At 44.9% G+C, this 5,518-nt stretch overlaps 1 protein-coding gene across 2 annotated transcripts in view; it reads left to right on the forward strand.

The window, feature by feature from the left end:
• Positions 1 to 5,518, forward strand: part of SPRED2 (sprouty related EVH1 domain containing 2) — a 121,901-nt gene that overhangs the window by 17,647 nt on the left and 98,736 nt on the right. The window lies entirely within an intron of this gene.

The raw sequence follows: 5,518 nt of genomic DNA on the forward strand, positions 1-5,518 counted from the left end.
CCAGGCTTTGGGGTGCTTTCTAGGTCACAACACCTGTCCATCTTTCCACTCTTACCTTTCTCCTCCTTTGACCAATTGAATTAGAATTTCACCCTCACATCCTGTGTCAGTATTTAAAGGAAAAAAAAAAAAAAAAAAACTCAGGAGATTCTAATGTGTCTCAGATGAATCAGGGTTTGGAAGAGGGGTCGACCCACCAAACTTCGAGCCTTGTGGCCAACCAAGATGGCACTGCCCAAGGAGCCTTGTTCTTTCTAAAGAGCCCCCTGGGTGATGGGTGTTAACTAGACTTTATCATGCTGATCATTTTGCAGTATATATAAATAGCGAGTCATGTTGAAACTAACATTATATATGCCAGTGGTAGCTCAAAAAAAAAAGGATTCCCCTCTCCCTCCCCATTGATTTATCATGAGTCATCCATCATACAGGAAGGGAGGCAGAAGGTCACACGCCTCCATAGTAGAAGAGGGGGATGTGGCTCTTTCCCTTCCTGCCCTTTCTTCTTGGTTCAGTTCATTCAAGTCAGGGGGAGGAAGATACCAAATTGATGTTACCTGTGAAGTGAGATCATAAGAGACAATGAAAAATAAATTCTAATTGTTGATCCAAGAGGTCTTTTATTTAATAAAGAACATTCTAAAGTGCGCACACGCGCGCACGCGCACACACACACACACATCACCTACAGCTGTCCAAAATTACCACTGTTTTTCTATTAATTTTTAAAAAGGTTTGGCTGAAACGTTCAAAGCCAAATAATTCTTTGCAGAAGTTTTCCTTGGCGATGTAGTACAGATGCCTTTAGGATACGAATTTAGCTATTTTAATTGTTAAAGCAGTAAATATAGGAGCATTTTTTTATTTTGTCTTTTTTGGTATTTTACAGGAAACAGGAATAGTTCTTGAATTTGATTTTTGATAAACCTTTGTTAATGTGGGACTGGCATTTGTTTGAATTTAAAGGAAAACAGCTATAGAATCATATGCTTTTACCTAGAAATGAAAATACAGTGACTTAAAACAGATGTCTAACAAAAACTGATGCCAGGTTTTAAGATTGTAACTTGTCACCCAGAAGTGTGGCACCGCATGCAAATGTGGGAAAGGCTAAAAAATATGTTCTAATATCTTAAGAGGAAATGTGAAGGGCACACTTAAAAGTGTGACAGTCTTGCACAGTAGTGCAGCCGTATGAATGTACTTGATGCCCCTGATCATCCACTTAATAATGGTGAAAATGGTAAATTTTATATTGTGCATATTTTACTATAACTAAAACAAAATTTTTTAATGTGACCAGGTCAACTAATGACTTCATAAGAACTCAAACACTTGTTTCCAGAGAAATGGCAGCCTGAACACAACTGCCTGCACCCATGGGCCTCAGATACCAAATCTCCCATTTCACATCCTCACTTGTAGATTTCTGGCTTCCTGTCCATCCGTTCCTAGTCCCCTATGCTCCCTTCTCCTGATTTCCCTCCAGAAGAGCTCCCCTCGCTGAAGTTGGAGGCAAGATGGACCTCCAGATGAGGCCGCTGGGGCTCAAAGTTGTGTATCTCCTAAAGGTTCCTGCAGTTGATAGAATACATGTGTTTCTTTCTCGACTAATGTGTCTTGACAAGGGATTGGGCCTCTGAGAAAGCGCTAAAGGTCCAAACAGCCTTTCAGGAGACTAACAGGAAATCTGGTCTTGGTTGTGGGTGGTATGAGTGATGGGCCCTTCCCAGGCAGGGAGCCTGGGGTTGAGGGGAGGCTGGCACAATAGTGACCACCAACAGAAGGGCCTTGGGCAAGCACTTTTTTTTTTTTTCTTTTTTTGGCTGTCCCAAGGCATGTGGAGTTCCTGGGCCAGGGATCAGATTGGAACCACAGTTGTGACCTATATCAAATCTGTGGCCACACCAGATCCTTAACCCACTGCAGGGCCAGAGATCAAACCTGCATCCCAGTGCTCCAGAGACACTGACCCCTTTGCACCACAGCTAGAACTCCACACTTCACATTCAGAGCTTCCACAGTTCTCAAGTCTGCAGGAATGCCAGTTCTGAGGTGGTAACAGCCACGTGGGATGATGCAAAGAAGTGTAAAAGTCAAACAGACTTGGGTTGGCCCTTCCTCCTTTTTCTTTTTTCTTAGGTTTTTATTTTTTTCTATTATAGTTGATTTACATTGTTCTGTCTAAAGGCGATAGTTTGCATCTACTAACCCCAAACTCCCAGTCCATCCCACTCCCTCCCACTCCCCTTCCGCAACAACAAGTCTGTTCTCCAAGTACATGAGTTTGTTTCTGTGGAAAGGTTCATTGTGCCATATATTAGATTCCAGATATAAGTGAAATCATATGGTATTTGTCTTTCTCTTTCTGACTTACTTCGCTTAGTATGAGAGTTTCTAGTTCCATCCATGTTGCTGTAAATGGCATTTTATTTTTTATGGCTGAGTAGTATTCCATTGTGCATATGTGCCACATCTTCTTAATCCATTCATCTTTGATGGACATTTAGGTTGTTTCCCTTTCTTAGCTATTGTGAATAGTGATGCAGTGAACATAGGGGTGCATGTATCTTTTTCAGTGAAAGTTTTGTCCTCATATATGCCCAGGAATGGGATTGCTGGGTCATATGGTAGTTCTGGATTTAGTTTTCTGAGGAACCTCCATACTGTTTTCCATAGTGGTTATACCAATTTACCTTCCCATCAACAGTGTAGGGAGGTTCCCTTTTCTCCACACCCTCTCCAGCATTTGTTATTTGTTGATTTGTTAATGATGGCCCTCTGACCAGTGTGAGGTGGTACCTCATAGTAGTTTTGATTTGCATTTCTGTAGTAATTAGTAATGTTGAGCATTTTTTCATGTCTCTGTTGGCCATCTGTATCTTCTTTGGAGAAATGTCCGTTCAGGTCTTCTGCGCATTTTTCAATTGAGTTGTTGGGTTTTTTGTTGTTGAGTCTTTCCTCCTTTCTTCCATTTGGAAATGAGAGGATTCATACTCTGGCAGGTGAAGTGAAGAATCACTTAATTCGGGAGTTCCCGTTGTGGCGCAGTGGTTAACGAATCCGACTAGGAACCATGAGGTTGCGGGTTTGGTCCCTGCCCTTGCTCAGTGGGTTAATGATCCGGCGTTGCCATGAGCTGTGGTGTAGGTTGCAGACGTGGCTCGGATCCCGCGTTGCTGTGGCTCTGGCGTAGGCCCATGGCTACAGCTCCGATTCAACCCCTAGCCTGGGAATCTCCATATGCCGAGGGAGCGGCCCAAGAAATAGCAAAAAGACGAAAAAAAAAAAAAAAAGAATCACTTAATTCGAACAAAGCATGATAGTGAATGCGTGCAGAGGCCATGACTGAGAAAACAAGTGGTCCTTTGAAAATATTAGGCACGTTTTTTGTTTGTTTTACAAGACTTGCTATTTCTCTTTTTAAGTCATTTTACTAGTAGCCGGTTGGTGGAAATTGTTTCTGAGGCGGCATACACCTCAAATGGGAATATTAGCAATTTATATAGCTTTTGTGAATTTTTCAGTAAAACTACACACTAACTCTTACCTTACTCTGGATTGTTGAATATCCCTATTCACTCATGACCTCTTTATAGATTTGACACTTGCTGACTCAAGTCATCAGGTTTGATAATTTGGCAATCTCCATGTCCAGGAGAAAACCAAACTCTGTGATGAACTGCTGATAAGCTTTGGGGAAAGGGTTATTCATCGAGGGCACATTTGTTCACGTGAAAGTACGCAGCCCCCTACCCCTCCCACTTCTACCCCCACCCCACCCCCAGGGATGGAAAGGCAGGATCTGCAGGTGTACCAATTCTGGGAGCTGAGAGGTATGTGCTGTTCTGCCGCCCCAGTTGGCCCTTCGGCTTCTGCTTGGACACTTCCCAGATAAGGAGCCCTTGTGCCTGGTGACTCGGCTATGCGGCCCTGACTGTCAGCAAGTCCCTCTGTGGAACTACTGTTCTCTGCTGTTCTGATCGTGCTGCTGATACCCAAAAGCAATGCCCCTTCTCTCCTCTTCCGCTGCCCAGATGGCATCCTGTCCTCCTTATCAGTGTTCATGTTCAGCTGTGTCTCTTGTATGATAGGGGCCCAGAACTGGAGGTGTTTTTCCAAATGTCCCAGATGCATAGATGCAGTGGATGTTGGCCTCTCCTTGTAGTCTGGGGTGGCCTGGGGCTGTGGTCATTGTGGAGGTACCAGGCTGTTTGCTGGGAAATGTATGCTGCCCAGGTGATGAGCCTGCACCCTCGATTTTCCCTGTATTGCATATGCTGGTCACCATCAGGTGCTTCGGGCTCTAGAGGAGTCAATCTCACTCCCTTTCAGAGGCATAAAGTACTCCTGGGAGTTCCCACTATGGCGCCGTGGGTTAAGAATCCCACTTCGGCAACTCTGGTGACTGCGGAGGTTCAGGTTCCATCACGCCACCGAAGCAGTGAGTTAAAGGATGGAGCATTGCCACAGCTGCAGCTGGGATTCAGTCACTGGCTTGGGAACTTCCATATACTGCAGCTGTGGCCATTAAAAAAAAAGAAAATATAGAATTCTTAAATAAAAAATAAGGTGCCAGCCTGAGTACTTGCTGGGTGTCAATTACTGGCTCTTGGTGTGCTGGACAGGATGAGGGAGTTCCCTTCTGCTGCAAGGGGTCTCTCAGAGTTCCCATCGTGGCACAGTGGTTAACGAATCTGACTAGGAACCATGAGGTTTCGGGTTCGATCCCTGGCCTTGCTCAGTGGGTTAAGGATCTGGCATTGCCTTGATCTGTGGTGTAGGTTGCAGATGCGGCTCGGATCCCGCGTTGCTGTGGCTCTAGCATAGGCTGGCAGCTACAGCTCGGATTAGACCCCTAGCCTGGGAACCTCCATATGCCGCGGGAGTGGCCCAAGAAATGGCAGACAGACAAAAAAAAGGGGGGGGGGCAGATTTCTCCACTTGTGAATGAAGGACTCTCCGTCTTTTGTATTCTTTGGGTGGTATTGTTCCGTAGGAGTGCAACGAGAGACCAGGCTGCTTATAGCACTGAGTTCATTGTTTCTTGAGGCTGGTCCTGGGCCACCTACTCAGCGTCGGTAGTTCAGAGGCCTTGTTAAAATACAGAGGTCAGCGGCCCACCCAGACCTCCTAGATCCCTCTCTCTGGGCGTCTGACCCAGGGAGTCTGTGTTTCTGAAAAGCTTCCCTAGTGATTCCTCTGCCTGCCAACCAGAGTTTGCAATCTGTTTCCTAAACTGTAATTACATCCTTGATGTTCGTTTTCTTCAACCCAACTACTGAGTACTCAGGAATCTTAAAGGCCACCTTTGTGCCTTACTCCAGCCACCCAGTGCTTTAATAGTTCCTGAGTGTGTGTTTACACAATCTGCATTTTATGAAGTCCATAAAGACATATTTACCCAACAAGTCACCAGCGCTCCAAAGGTCAGCTTCCCTTGATTTGTATGAAAGGCTTCTTAACTCAAAGTCAATTAACACCAGGATAGAAGCCAATTAAGGCAAGGAAGTGAGCT

The sequence above is a fragment of the Sus scrofa genome, chromosome 3, assembly GCF_054392235.1.
Source record: "Sus scrofa isolate SSC_HxYL_T2T_F1_AM1 chromosome 3, Sscrofa_HxYL_maternal_Yorkshire_Landrace_v2.0, whole genome shotgun sequence".
NCBI classification, from domain to species: Eukaryota; Metazoa; Chordata; class Mammalia; order Artiodactyla; family Suidae; genus Sus; species Sus scrofa.